The sequence below is a fragment of the Coregonus lavaretus genome (assembly GCF_964263955.1).
Source record: "Coregonus lavaretus genome assembly, chromosome: 12".
NCBI lineage: Eukaryota > Metazoa > Chordata > Actinopteri > Salmoniformes > Salmonidae > Coregonus > Coregonus lavaretus.
In genome coordinates this window covers 22,509,982-22,524,699 of record NC_139999.1, presented here as the reverse complement: position 1 = coordinate 22,524,699, position 14,718 = coordinate 22,509,982, and the positions used below count along the sequence as shown (strand labels likewise).

At 43.4% G+C, this 14,718-nt stretch overlaps 1 protein-coding gene across 1 annotated transcript in view; it reads right to left on the bottom strand.

Annotated features, from left to right (window-relative positions):
- The window catches only part of LOC311138366 (membrane-associated guanylate kinase, WW and PDZ domain-containing protein 1-like), a gene marked incomplete at its 5' end in the record, with an annotated part of 194,733 nt that overhangs the window by 33,721 nt on the left and 146,294 nt on the right, over positions 1 to 14,718 (bottom strand). The gene's annotated exons all lie outside the window — the stretch shown is intronic.

Genomic DNA, 14,718 nt, shown 5'->3' with positions numbered 1-14,718 from the left:
GATTTTCTGGATTTTTGTTTTAGATTCCATCTCTCACAGTTGAAGTGTACCTATGATAGACCTCTACATGCTTTGTAAGTAGGAAAACATGCAAAATCAGCAGTGTATCAAATACTTGTTCTCCTCACTGTAGGTGCAACTCCAGTCTTGTGAAATGGCAAAGGTGACCAGGAAAAGGTGCAGATGTTAGCAACCTGGTCTTTTAATCACACACCCACAGGAAAGAGAAAGCATCCTGTGTTACAGTAATACAATGTTTCCATGTTTTGTCTGTGAGAGGCTTATGCAGTAGCTTACGATGCTGAGCAGAAATGACAATTGGAAGTGGTTTTGTCCTTTTGTCAGTCCTGTCCCTCCTGGCATTTAGAGAGAATAGGATGAGTGGTGACCCACTCCCTACCTACCCACACACACACACACACACACACACACACCACCCACCGGTAGAGGAGCCCCACTGCAGAGTGCTGCACAGTATTGTCATGGAAACAAAGGAAGGCAAGATGGCTGGTGTGAAGAGACAGGGAGGAGGGGGAGAAGGAGGAGGGGGACTCACCTTGTCCTTGTTACGCCAGTGACTGTGACTCACCCATAAACAAAGCCAGTCGCCCAAAAGCGCTGTGGCGGAATTTGGACGCATTGCGTCGCCAAGCTGCTGCCACTTTATTCCTTGATCATTGCATTTCTCTAAAATTTCTCTGCAATGCCGTTCGTTATCAGCCCTGAATGTGAAGTCAGCTAATTTTTATGCAAAGCGTGCAAAAAGGTGCAGCATCCAGCCCTTACATTAAATCAATTCCTTTTGTCTGTGTGACCCCATCGTTGCCGTTTATCTCAGGTTGGGTGTGTTTGTGTCTTGTCAGAAGACACTGAACTGTGTTAATGTGACAGGAGCAGCGTTTACAAAGTCTGCACTCCACTCTAAGCAGCAGAACATCTACAGCAGAGCGGAGATAAGAGATGTCTCCTTCCTATGGCTGCTCTTCTACAACAACCCAACGCTGAGCAGAAACAACTGTCTTACACTCTGTTCTGTCGGAGAGGAACAGTCCATCACTCTCCACGGCACATAAAGCGCAGGGAGAAGACACAGAGGAAAGAGAAGTATTGGCTAGAATATTAGCCTTGTTGGACATTAGTGATCTTAGAACCCTCTTAATGAGACACAAAACATCTAAAAAACATAGACAACAGCATCTGCAACAGCATCTGCAGGTGTAGACTTCATTGGTCATTTTGCTTCAGACCAATAGCAGAAAGCAACAGCGTAGTAGTGGATATATAGGTAAATCAGGGTTCTTCTTTGGGATTTGGTTGACAGATCGCATCCAACTTTTAGGTGCATATACCACCAACTACTGCACTGGTGTCTGAGGCCATTCACAGCCTATCTACATTAAATTCTTTGATATGGTAATACAAAATTGGGAAAAGGGAAAATTGCCCTGCCAACTAATAGCCCTCTCTAAAAAAAAAAACACCACCCCATTCCACTATTTAACCCTATCTAGTCTTACTCCAGACCAATGGTCTGAGAGGACATAACACTACCACTTAACACCCCCTGCAGTTGTTCTGCAGTAAATCCTCGCAATCCCAAGTACTTCTCTGCCGCTGCCACCACAACTTCTATTTTCGGTGACTTTCGATCCATTTCTGCAGTACAGTTGACAACCATGGCTATAAATGCTAAAAAGCCCACCTTACTGAAGCACATATTCTTCCCGTCACGCTGTCTTGGTCTCTGCCTACTCAAAGGAATCCTCTCAGGATCTCTCACCCTGTACCCATCTTCCTCTACCATTCTCTTCACTGCTTTGGCATACGACACTTTCTGTACAACTCTAACCCTGGCAACCTCAAACTGCCTTTCTCTCACCGGACACCTCCAATCTCCAGGCCCATGGGAACCCCCACAACTAACACACATAACTTTCTCCACAGATACCACACATTCCTTCATCTCATGCCTTCCTGCACACTTCTCACATCTAGGCATCTCTCTCCTACACACTGCTGCAACATGTTAATCAGGATTTTTTTCCTGGATCAAAATGGAGCTTAGGTGGGCGTGGCAGTGGGCATGGCCAATGACTCGGTCACCGACTAATCATTTTACTCTGGGACGCAGACAAAATGTTGGTGTTTTAAAGCTATATTTCCTGCAATTTTTCCATGGGGTCAAGAAAAAAAAATCCTGCAATTCTACACATTTTGCCATGTTCTAATGCTACAGTGAGGGAAAAAAGTATTTGATCCCCTGCTGATGTTGTATGTTTGCCCACTGACAAAGAAATGATCAGTCTATACTTTTAATGGTAGGTTTATTTGAACAGTGAGAGACAGAATAAAAAACAAAAAAATCCAGAAAAATGCATGTCAAAAATGTTATAAAATGATTTGCATTTAAATGAGGGAAATAAGTATTTGACACCTCTGCAAAACATGACTTAGTACTTGGTGGCAAAACCCTTGTTGGCAATCACAGAGGTCAGACGTTTCTTGTAGTTGGCCACCAGGTTTGCACACATCTCAGGAGGGATTTTGTCCCACTCCTCTTTGCAGATCTTCTCCAAGTCATTAAGGTTTCGAGGCTGACGTTTGGCAACTCGAACCTTCAGCTCCCTCCACAGATTTTCTATGGGATGAAGGTCTGGAGACTGGCTAGGCCACTCCAGGACCTTAATGTGCTTCTTCTTGAGCCACTCCTTTGTTGCCTTGGCCGTGTGTTTTGGGTCATTGTCATGCTGGAATACCCATCCATGACCCATTTTCAATGCCCTGGCTGAGGGAAGGAGGTTCTCACCCAAGATTTGACGGTACATGGCCCAATCCATCGTCCCTTTGATGCAGTGAAGTTGTCCTGTCCCCTTAGCAGAAAAACACTCCCAAAACATAATGTTTCTACCTCCATGTTTGACGGTGGGGATGGTGTTCTTGGGGTCATAGGCAGCATTCCTCCTCCTCCAAACACGGCGAGTTGAGTTGATGCCAAAGAGCTCGATTTTGGTCTCATCTGACCACAACCCTTTCACCCAGTTCTCCTCTGAATCATTCAGATGTTCATTGGCAAACTTCAGACGGGCCTGTATATGTGCTTTCTTGAGCAGGGGGACCTTGCGGGCACTGCAGGATTTCAGTCCTTCATGGCGTAGTGTGTTACCAATTGTTTTTCTTGGTGACTATGGTCCCAGCTGCCTTGAGATCATTGACAAGATCCTCCCGTGTAGTTCTGGGCTGATTCCTCACCGTTCTCATGATCATTGCAACTTCACGAGGTGAGATCTTGAATGGAGCCCCAGGCCGAGGGAGATTGACAGGTCTTTTGTGTTTCTTCCATTTGCGAAAAATCCCACCAACTGTTGTCACCTTCTCACCAAGCTGCTTGGCGATGGTCTTGTAGCCAATTCCAGCCTTGTGTAGGTCTACAATATTGTCCCTGACATCCTTGGAGAGCTCTTTGTCTTGGCCATGGTGGAGAGTTTGGAATCTGATTGATTGATTGCTTCTGTGGACAGGTGTCTTTTATACAGGTAACAAACTGAGATTAGGAGCACTCCCTTTAAGCGTGTGCTCCTAATCTCAGCTCGTTACCTGTAAAAAAGACACCTGGGAGCCAGACATCTTTCTGATTGAGAGGGGGTCAAATACTTATTTCCCTCATTAAAATGCAAATCAATTTGTAACATTTTTGACATGCGTTTTTCTGGATTTTTTGGTATAATTCTGTCTCTCACTGTTCAAATAAACCTACCATTAAAATTATAGACTGATCATTTCTTTGTCAGTGGGCAAACGTAAAAAATCAGCAGGGGATCAAATACTTTTTTCCCTCACTGTATATGAGTGACTCAAACATTATAACAAAACAATGGAGGCCCCATGCCATGACAATAATCCTCCTGAATGCATCATCTTTGGAATTTTAGATTCTCCCCGACTGTCTAGTTTTTATGTTGGTGATTGTTAGTTCTCAAAGATGATCTTATTAAAAAATATACACTCACCGGCCAAGTTTCTTAGGTACACCACCCCGTTCACAAAAATGGATCGCTCCTACAGACAGTGAGTCACGTGGCCGTGGCTTGCTATATAAAGCAGGCAGACAGGCATCGAGGCATTCAATTACTGTTTGATTGAACGTTAGAATGGGCAAAACGAGTGGGCTAAGCGACTTTAAAGTTGGTGATCGTTGGTGCCAGGTGCGATGGATCCAGTATCTCAGAAACGGCCACCCTCCTGGGCTTTTCACGCACAACAGTGTCTAGGGTTTACCAAAAAATCTGTGATGAACAAAAACCATCTAGTCAGCGGCAGTCCTGTGGGCGAAAACAGCTTGCTGATGAGAGGTCAAACGAGAATGGCAAGAATCATGCAAGCTAACAGGCGGGCCACAAACTGACAAATAATGGTGCAGTACAACAGTGGTGTGCAGAACAGCATCTCGGAACGCACAACTCCTTGATCCTTGTCACGGATGGGCTATTGCAGCAGACGACCACACCGGTTTCCACTCCTATCAGCTAAAGACAAGAAGAAGCGGCTCCAATGAGCACGCGATCACAAACACTGGACAATTGAGGAGTGAAAAGACGTCGCCTGGAACATGACAGCGAGTTTAGTTTACTTGAGTGGCCTGCACAGTCCCCAGACCTCTACCCAATAGAGCATCTTTGGGATGAGATTGAACGGGCTGTTCGCAGCATGAATATACCACCGTCCAATCTGCAGCAACTGAGTGATGCCATCTCGTCAGCATGGACCAACATCCCTGTGGAACGTTTCCGACACCATGTAGAATGCCCCGAAGTATTCAGGCTGTTTGGAGGCAAAGGGGGGTCCGATCCGGTACTAGATGGGTGTACCTAAAAAACTGGCCGAGTGTAGAGGTCCATTATATTTTTGACATACACTACATGACTAAAAGTATATGGACACCTGCTCGTCAAACATCTCATTCCAAAATCATGGGCATCAATATGGAGTTGGTCCCCCCTTTGCTGCTATAACAGCCTCCACTCTTCTGGGAAGGCTTTCCACTAGATGTTGGAACATTGCTGCGGGAACTTGATTCCATTCAGCCAAAAGAGCATTAGTGAGGTTGTACACTGATGTTGGGCAAAGGCCAGTCAAGTTCTTCCACACCAATCTCAACAAACCATTTCTGTATGGACCTCACTTTGTGCATGGGGCATTGTCATGCTAAAACAGGAAAGGGTCCTCCCCCCTACTGTTGCCACAAAGTTGGAAGCACAAAATCGTCTAGAATGCCATTGTATGCTGTAGCATTAACATTCCCCTTCACTGGAACTAAGGGGCCTAGCCCGAACCATGAAAAACAGCCCCAGACCATTATTCCTCCTCCACCAAACTTTACAGTTGGCACTATGCATTGGGGCAGGTAGCGTTCTCCTGGCATCCGCCAAACCCAGATTAAGCCGTCGGACTGCCAGATGGTGAAGCGTGATTCATCACTCCAGAGAACACATTTCCACTGCTCCAGAGTCCAATGGCAGCGAGCTTTACACCACTCCAGCCGACGCTTGGCATTGTGCATGGTGAACTTAGGCTTGTGTGCGGCTGCTAGGCCATGGAAATCCATTTCATGCAGCTCCCAACAAATAGTTATTGTGCTGATGTTGCTTCCAGAGGCAGTTTGCAACTCGGTAGTGAGGGTTGCAACCGAGGACAGACGATTTTTACACACTACGCACTTCAGCACTCTGCAGTCCCGTTCTCTGAGCTTGTGTGGCCTACCACTTCGCCCCGTTGTTGCTCCTAGACGTTTCCACTTCACAATAACAGCACTTACAGTTGACCGGGGCAGCTCTAGCAGGGCAGAACTCTGACAAACGGACTTGTTGGAAAACATTGAAAGTCACTGATCTCTTCAGTAAGGCCATTCTACTGCCAATGTTTGTCTATGGATATTGCATGGCAGTGTGCTCGATTTTATGAGGAGTGAGGAGTGCAAGGGCCCAGCCGCCGTTTGTAACGACAGTGTCAACTCTGATGAATGACTCAGAATGACTCTTTCATCATCCTCCCGCCTCTGATCCTCTGACATCCCTACATCCTTTCTCCCCTCTCTTTCCTCTCGTCTGTTTTCTCCTACTCTGCGGTGGTTGAGATTTTAAGCCATAACAACAGCAGCAGATTGCCTGTGGTGGTGTATGCCTCTATTGTATTGTCCAGCATGCCCAGCCTAACAAACAGGTGAATGAATGCCTTTAAAGCACCGGAATGGGACTCTGACTCGAGTCGACATCAATAGGCTAAATAATCTGGGCGAATAATGAATGAGGCTGTAGGGCTATAGAGGGCTAGAGCTAGCCTAGCTCTGTATTCTCCTCACACTGGCTCTGCATGGCCTTCAAATGAATACAGGAATACAACAGATGCTGGCTGCACCACCTCTCCCATCCCTGTAGACCACTGATATTACACCCATTCACAGACTAGCTTCAAGTACATTTTATTTTATTTTTATTTTATTTTTATTTTTTGGGGGGTAGATCAGCTTAATATTGCAGATAGATTGTAACTTCCATCAATGTAATTGTCTGCATCACTTCTAATCCCCCATGTTTTTTATACAGTGGGGGAAAAAAGTATTTAGTCAGCCACCAATTGTGCAAGTTCTCCCACTTAAAAAGATGAGAGAGGCCTGTAATTTTCATCATAGGTACACGTCAACTATGACAGACAAACTGAGGAAAAAAAATCCAGAAAATCACATTGTAGGATTTTTAATGAATTTATTTGCAAATTATGGTGGAAAATAAGTATTTGGTCACCTACAAACAAGCAAGATTTCTGGCTCTCACAGACCTGTAACTTCTTCTTTAAGAGGCTCCTCTGTCCTCCACTCGTTACCTGTATTAATGGCACCTGTTTGAACTTATTATCAGTATAAAAGACACCTGTCCACAACCTCAAACAGTCACACTCCAAACTCCACTATGGCCAAGACCAAAGAGCTGTCAAAGGACACCAGAAACAAAATTGTAGACCTGCACCAGGCTGGGAAGACTGAATCTGCAATAGGTAAGCAGCTTGGTTTGAAGAAATCAACTGTGGGAGCAATTATTAGGAAATGGAAGACATACAAGACCACTGATAATCTCCCTCGATCTGGGGCTCCACGCAAGATCTCACCCCGTGGGGTCAAAATGATCACAAGAACGGTGAGCAAAAATCCCAGAACCACACGGGGGGACCTAGTGAATGACCTGCAGAGAGCTGGGACCAAAGTAACAAAGCCTACCATCAGTAACACACTACGCCGCCAGGGACTCAAATCCTGCAGTGCCAGACGTGTCCCCCTGCTTAAGCCAGTACATGTCCAGGCCAGTCTGAAGTTTGCTAGAGTGCATTTGGATGATCCAGAAGAGGATTGGGAGAATGTCATATGGTCAGATGAAACCAAAATAGAACTTTTTGGTTAAAACTCAACTCGTCGTGTTTGGAGGACAAAGAATGCTGAGTTGCATCCAAAGAACACCATACCTACTGTGAAGCATGGGGGTGGAAACATCATGCTTTGGTGCTGTTTTTCTGCAAAGGGACCAGGACGACTGATCCGTGTAAAGGAAAGAATGAATGGGGCCATGTATCGTGAGATTTTGAGTGAAAACCTCCTTCCATCAGCAAGGGCATTGAAGATGAAACGTGGCTGGGTCTTTCAGCATGACAATGATCCCAAACACACCGCCCGGGCAAAGAAGGAGTGGCTTCGTAAGAAGCATTTCAAGGTCCTGGAGTGGCCTAGTCAGTCTCCAGATCTCAACCCCATAGAAAATCTTTGGAGGGAGTTGAAAGTCTGTGTTGCCCAGCGACAGCCCCAAAACATCACTGCTCTAGAGGAGATCTGCATGGAGGAATGGGCCAAAATACCAGCAACAGTGTGTGAAAACCTTGAAGACTTACAGAAAACGTTTGACCTGTGTCATTGCCAACAAAGGGTATATAACAAATTATTGAGAAACTTTTGTTATTGACCAAATACTTATTTTCCACCATAATTTGAAAATAAATTCATTAAAAATCCTACAATGTGATTTTCTGGAAAAAAAATTCTCATTTTGTCTGTCATAGTTGACGTGTACCTATGATGAAAATTACAGGCCTCTCTCATCTTTTTAAGTGTGAGAACTTGCACAATTGGTGGCTGACTAAATACTTTTTTCCCCCACTGTATATATACTCCCCTGTATTACTTTTCAACCCCGCCATCCTTTCCCTACTTGGGGTAAATTAGTGAACAACAATGCTTAGGCCTCTACTTCCACCTTATACTTACTATCTACATTTGATGGACACAGTCAATTTTACAATAATTATATTTTATTTGTTTTTGCTCATGAATTTCTTCTACTCTCAATCTCTCCGATCATTCTCATGATGTCCATCCGGTTTGCTTCTATATGCCATATCTTTCTAACTGTGCTCTTTCCCAAAAGCTCCCAACATACAACCTATATACTTATTATGGACACAGTATGCTTACATTATTAGTTATCTTGTTACTATTTGTTGTTATTTGTTATTAGTCCCATCCTTCAACTCTATTCAACACCTCCCATCCATCTCTTAACACCATCCATATAGGATTTATATTTGCCATATATATTTCAACTGTACTGTGGTGTTTTACAAAAGTTCTGAACCTTTCTATTCTCATTGCTTCTACAGATTGTGAATTAAAAATATTTTTTTTTGCTAAAAGTATTATTATATTATTGATCGATTGACTATGACTTTTCAGATCACCCAGTAATGCTATCTGCAAGGTTAGCTCCAGGTAAATATTGCAATCCTTTAGCCATTCCTGGACCTGTGTCCAAAAACAAGCTACAAATGGACAGAACCAAAACAAATGATCTAATGACTCTGTCTCTTCACAGCAAAATCTGCAGAGCTGGGAAGATTGTAACCCCAATATAAATAACATTCTATTGGTAGCAAGAATTTTATATAATAATTTAAATTGAAAGATTATAATTTTTGAATCCGGTGTCGTTTTGCGTGTCAGTTCATAAACACTGCGCCATGGGATCGGTACGTCAAAAATCTCTTCCCAACTATTTTGCAATCTATATGGGACGGCTGTCAATCCTTTGGTCCTTAGCTTCAAGTAAATTACCAGGAAGCGTTAATCTTTTGGGGCTAGAATGAATTATGTCAATCGAATCAGAATGTCTCAAAAGGAATGCGAGAGAAATTAACACATTGGCCGACATAATCAGACAAATGGAAGGATGGACATCATTATGGCTGCTTTGATGAAAGTTATAAATCACATCCCCTGGCTTCAAGAAGACAAAAGGATGCAAAACAGCAAAAGAAGAATCCAGTGAGAATCTAGTGTTGTGTTGCGGAGCCATTGAGCTCACCGGCAGTGTTGAGGGACTCACTTCCAGAGATGGGAGAGGAGGGGATCAGTGTTGCATGCACAGGCCTTAATGCATGCACAGGCCTTAATAACCCCGGAGCAGATCTCGGAATTAGGGGTCTGCCCAGAGAGCCAGGATCACAGACAGCAGTGCTCTATGACATGTCATAGAGCCATAGATAATGAAAATGTGTCATATTTGTACTATAAATACATGACACTCCTATATGTTCACCACATGTTTTGAAGCAATCCTCTGCTGAGCAGTCCTCTGCTTCCTAGAGTAGTGGCACGCTGCTCTGTGTTAAAGAAACAGACAGCAGCAGTAAAATGTGCTTTAATATCAGCTCTGTCTTCCATCCATCACACAGTGAAGAATGATCCTCTCTAACCATCCCACCCGCGCTGCTCTCCATTCTCTGGTCCAGAGAGCCCCGGTTAAACCAACAAACATTTTGTTTTATTGACAATCCATAAAAAGTAGAGCATTATGGCTGTAGCGTTTTATGGGCTTGTACACAGCCCACTCAAACTAATGGCGGTCATTATTAAAGCAACGCAGGAAGAGGAGGGGAGTAGTTTGTGAGAGCAGAGGGCTCAGCCAATGAGCCCTCTGTTCCTTTTCTTTACACGGCTGATGTTCAGGTCTTTCAGTTCCACAAATTCAGTTCCAACGCCAGTTAAGACCGCTCTGTAACAACAACTACAGGATAACAACAGGATAACTAATATAAAGCATACTGTGTCCATAATAAGTATATGGGCTATAGGTTGAGAGCTTTTGTGAAAGAGCACAGTTTGTCACGACTTCCACCGAGGCTGCCCCCCCTCCTGGTTCGGGCATGCTTCGGCTTTCGTCGTCACCGGAGTACTAGCAACTGCCTATCCCATTCTCATCACTCCACTTGTCATGTCTTGTCAATCACACACACCTGGTGCTCATTCCCCTAATTAGTATGTGTATAAGTGTTCCCTCTGTTCCCCTTGTCTTTGTGAGTGATTGTTTGTTGTGAGAGCGTGTAGCTCGGTTGAGCTACTACTCACTGTGTTTATGCCAAGGTGGATGTTTTCCCTTGTAATAGTTTAGTTTGACGCTTTGGGCGTTTGATTTATGTAAACAGAATAAACTCTGGACTTCGGTATTTTACCTCCTGCGCCTGACTCCTTCATTCACACCTCGTCACACAGTTAGAAAGATATGGCATATAGAAGCAAACCGGATGGACATCATGAAAATGATCGGAGATGTTGAGGGTAGAGGAAGTTCAGGAGTAAAAACAAACAAAATAGAATTATTGTAAAATTGACTGTGTCCATAAAATTTATATAGTATGTATAAGCTGGAAGTAGAGGCCTAAGCGTTGTTGTTCACTAGTTTACTCCAATTAGGGAAAGGGTGGTGGGGTTGGAAAGTAATAAAGGGACATATATTTAAAAAAAGGATATGTATTTATATGTATGTATATGTATTTATATGTATGTATATGTATTTATATGTATGTGTATATATTTGCGAGAGAAAAAAAACATATGGGTGATTGGAAGTGATGCAGACAATTATATTGATGGAAGCTAATCTATCCCCCCCCCCCACCACAGAAAAAAAGAAGAAAAAAAAGATATAAAGGTTTTAAAAAATAGATATACATATATATACACACAGCTGTGGAAAAAATTAAGAGACCACTGCAAATTTGTCTTAAATCAGCATCTCTACATGTATGACAGCCATTCCATTCCAGTGTCTGTTGAATTCCAACACAGGCACACCTCATTCTACTGAATTAGGTACTGATTAGGTGATCACATGAACCAAATCTTATTTAATGAGGAAAAGTATAAAAAACACTGCTGTGGTCATCACTATCTTCTTGCAATAGGACCAGCTGGATGGCAAAAACAGTGCTAATAGTACCTCAAAAGTAATATTAATCAAAAAATAACTATTGACCATGCCAAAAGAGAGGAAAGTTTTGAGTGAGGAAAAGAAGGGTTCAATTCTGGCTTTACTGGCAGAGGGATACAGTGAGCGTCAGGTTGCTTCCATCCTTAAAATTTCAAAGACGGCGCTTCATAAGAACAAGGTCAAGCAGCAGACATTGGGGACAACAAAGCTACAGACCGGCAGAGGGCGAAAATGACTCTCTACTGACCGGGATGACCGCCAACTCATTAGAATGTCACTCAACAACCGTAGGATGACATCAAGTGACCTACAAAAAGAATGGCAAACGGCAGCTGGGGTGAAGTGCACGGCGAGGACGGTTCAAAACAGGCTCCTAGGGGCAGGGCTGAAGTCGTGCAAAGCTAGAAAAAAGCCCTTCATCAATGAGAAGCAAAGAAGAGCCAGGCTGAGGTTTGCAAAAGACCATAAGGATTGGACCGTAGAGGACTGGAGTAAGGTCATCTTCTCTGATCAGTCCAATTTTCAGCTTTGCCCAACACCTGGTCGTCTAATAGTTAGACGAGAGACCTGGAGAGGCCTACAAGCCACAGTGTCTCGCACCCACTGTGAAATTTGGTGGAGGATCGGTGATGATCTGGGGGTGCTTCAGCAAAGGCTGGAATTGGGCAGATTTGTCTTTGTGAAGGATGCATGAATCAAGCCACGTACAAGGTTGTCCTGGAAGAAAACTTGCTTCCTTTTGCTCTGACATTGTTCCCCAACTCTGAGGATTGGTTTTTCCAGCAGGACAATGCGCCATGCCACACAGCCAGGTCAATCAAGGTGTGGATGGAGGACCACCAGATCAAGACCCTGTCATGGCCAGCCCAATCTCCAGACCTGAACCCCATTGAAAACTTCTGGAATGTGATCAAGAGGAAGATGGATGGTCACAAGCCATCAAACAAAGCCGAGCTGCTTGAATTTTTGCGCCAGGAGTGGCATAAAGTCACCCAACATCAATGTGAAAGACTGGTGGAGAGCATGCCAAGACGCATGAAAGCTGTGAATGAAAACCAGGGTTATTCCACCAAATATTGATTTCTGAACTCTTCCTAAGTTAAAACATTAGTATTGTGTTGTTTAAAAATGAACATGAACTTATTTTTTTGCATTATTCGAGGTCTGACAACACTGCATATTTTTTGTAATTTTGACAAGTTGTCATTTTCTGCTCCTAATCTCAGCTCGTTACCTGTATAAAAGACACCTGGGAGCCAGAAATCTGTCTGATTGAGAAGGGGTCAAATACTTATTTCCCTCATTAAAATGCAAATCAATTCATAACATTTTTGACATGCGTTTTTCTGGATTTTTTTGTTGTTATTCTGTCTCTCACTGTTCAAATAAACCTACTATTAAAATTATAGACTGATAATTTCTTTGTCAGTGGGCAAACGTACAAAATCAGCAGGGGATCAAATACTTTTTTCCCTCACTGTATATATAAATAAAAGATCGCTCTGTATGTCTGTGGAAACACTCCAATTACATGTCTCTCTCAGTGTGAGTCAGGGCTCTTTGTGAAGGTGAGTTCTTGGTAGTGGGTACTGTCTGGGGATTGGAGTGAGAGACCAAAATTCAATCATCCCCCTTCATACACTGCATCTTCTATTCAGAGATTTTGTGAGACAGTTTTTCCAATCATACACCTTCTCAAAAGCCTGGCCCTAAGTTCTCAATAGAATGTTTAACTGACACAGAGAAAGACAGTCTCATCCACACGCATGCATGAACGCACGCACACACACACATACATACAGTGGGGGAAAAAAGTATTTAGTCAGCCACCAATTGTGCAAGTTCTCCCACTTAAAAAGATGAGAGAGGCCTGTCATTTTCATCATAGGTACACGTCAACTATGACAGACAAAATGAGATTTTTTTTCTCCAGAAAATCACATTGTAGGATTTTTAATGAATTTATTTGCAAATTATGGTGGAAATTAAGTATTTGGTCAATAACAAAAGTTTCTCAATAGTTTGTTATATACCCTTTGTTGGCAATGACACAGGTCAAACATTTTCTGTAAGTCTTCACAAGGTTTTCACACACTATTTTGGCCCATTCCTCCATGCAGATCTCATCTAGAGCAGTGATGTTTTGGGGCTGTCGCTGGGCAACACGGACTTTCAACTCCCTCCAAAGATTTTCTATGGGGTTGAGATCTGGAGACTGGCTAGGCCACTCCAGGACCTTGAAATGCTTCTTACGAAGCCACTCCTTCATTGCCCGGGCGGTGTGTTTTGGATCATTGACCCAGCCACGTATCATCTTCAATGCCCTTGCTGATGGAAGGAGGTTTTCACTCAAAATCTCACGATACATGGCCCCATTCATTCTTTCCTTTACACGGATCAGTCGTCCTGGTCCCTTTGCAGAAAAACAGCCCCAAAGCATGATGTTTCCACCCCCATGCTTCACAGTAGGTATGGTGTTCTTTGGATGCAACTCAGCATTCTTTGTCCTCCAAACACAACGAGTTGAGTTTTAACCAAAAAGTTCTATTTTGGTTTCATCTGACCATATGACATTCTCCCAATCCTCTTCTGGATCATCCAAATGCACTCTAGCAAACTTTAGACTGGCCTGGACATGTACTGGCTTAAGCAGGGGGACACGTCTGGCACTGCAGGATTTGAGTCCCTGGCGGCGTAGTGTGTTACTGATGGTAGGCTTTGTTACTTTGGTCCCAGCTCTCTGCAGGTCATTCACTAGGTCCCCCCGTGTGGTTCTGGGATTTTTGCTCACCGTTCTTGTGATCATTTTGACCCCACGGGGTGAGATCTTGCGTGGAGCCCCAGATCGAGGGAGATTATCAGTGGTCTTGTATGTCTTCCATTTCCTAATAATTGCTCCCACAGTTGATTTCTTCAAACCAAGCTGCTTACCTATTGCAGATTCAGTCTTCCCAGCCTGGTGCAGGTCTACAATTTTGTTTCTGGTGTCCTTTGACAGCTCTTTGGTCTTGGCCATAGTGGAGTTTGGAGTGTGACTGTTTGAGGTTGTGGACAGGTGTCTTTTATACTGATAACAAGTTCAAACAGGTGCCATTAATACAGGTAACGAGTGGAGGACAGAGGAGCCTCTTAAAGAAGAAGTTACAGGTCTGTGAGAGCCAGAAATCTTGCTTGTTTGTAGGTGACCAAATACTTATTTTCCACCATAATTTGCAAATAAATTCATAAAAAATCCTACAATGTGATTTTCTGGATTTTTTTCCCTCAATTTGTCTGTCATAGTTGACGTGTACCTATGATGAAAATTACAGGCCTCTCTCATCTTTTTAAGTGGGAGAACTTGCACAATTGGTGGCTGACTAAATACTTTTTTTCCCCACTGTACATACACACAGCTAGGATGGAAGAAATTCAGACA